This window comes from Babylonia areolata, chromosome 1 (assembly GCF_041734735.1).
Source record: "Babylonia areolata isolate BAREFJ2019XMU chromosome 1, ASM4173473v1, whole genome shotgun sequence".
NCBI classification, from domain to species: domain Eukaryota; kingdom Metazoa; phylum Mollusca; class Gastropoda; order Neogastropoda; family Buccinidae; genus Babylonia; species Babylonia areolata.
In genome coordinates, this window is record NC_134876.1 from 62,866,809 (window position 1) to 62,867,459 (window position 651).

The 651-nt window shown below is 45.6% G+C and overlaps 1 long non-coding RNA gene across 1 annotated transcript in view; it reads right to left on the reverse strand.

Moving 5' to 3' along the window:
- The window catches only part of LOC143293051 (uncharacterized), a 434-nt gene extending 336 nt beyond the window's left edge, over positions 1-98 (reverse strand). The window contains exon 1 of the long non-coding RNA XR_013056710.1: positions 1-98. This exon is cut by the window's left edge and continues 92 nt beyond it. This is a non-coding gene — a long non-coding RNA (uncharacterized LOC143293051).
- Between the last annotated feature and the right edge of the window lie 553 nt (positions 99-651).

Here is a 651-nt window from a genome sequence, read left to right on the forward strand (position 1 = left end):
TGGTCCACTTCGTCACACTGGAGCATCAGGGGATCATTGTGGTCTTTACAACGGCATAGTAGACTCGTTGTAGTCTTCAGGGCAGTAGGACTCTTCATTTATAATCTTTTCTAGCTCAGTGAGGGCTATTTGTAGTCTTTACTAGGACATCGGGGGTATTTTTTGTCTTTACAAGGGCGTTGGGGGCTTTTCGAAGTCATTACTAGGGCATTGTGGGCTCTTTGTGGTCTCTACTAGGGCATTGGAGCTCTTCGTGTGTAGTCTTTACTAGGGCATTGGAGCTCTTCGTCTGTAGTCTTTACTAGGGCATTGGAGCTCTTCGTCTGTAGTCTTTACTAGGGCATTGGAGCTCTTCGTCTGTAGTCTTTACTATAGTCTTTACTAGGGCATTGGAGCTCTTCGTGTGTAGTCTTTACTAGGGCATTGGAGCTCTTCGTGTGTAGTCTTTACTAGGGCATTGGAGCTCTTCGTCTATAGTCTTTACTAGGGCATTGGAGCTCTTCGTCTGTAGTCTTTACTAGGGCATTGGAGCTCTTCGTCTGTAGTCTTTACTAGGGCATTGGAGCTCTTCGTCTGTAGTCTTTACTAGGGCATTGGAGCTCTTCGTCTGTAGTCTTTACTAAGGCATTGAGCGTTGTTTGTAGTCATTAC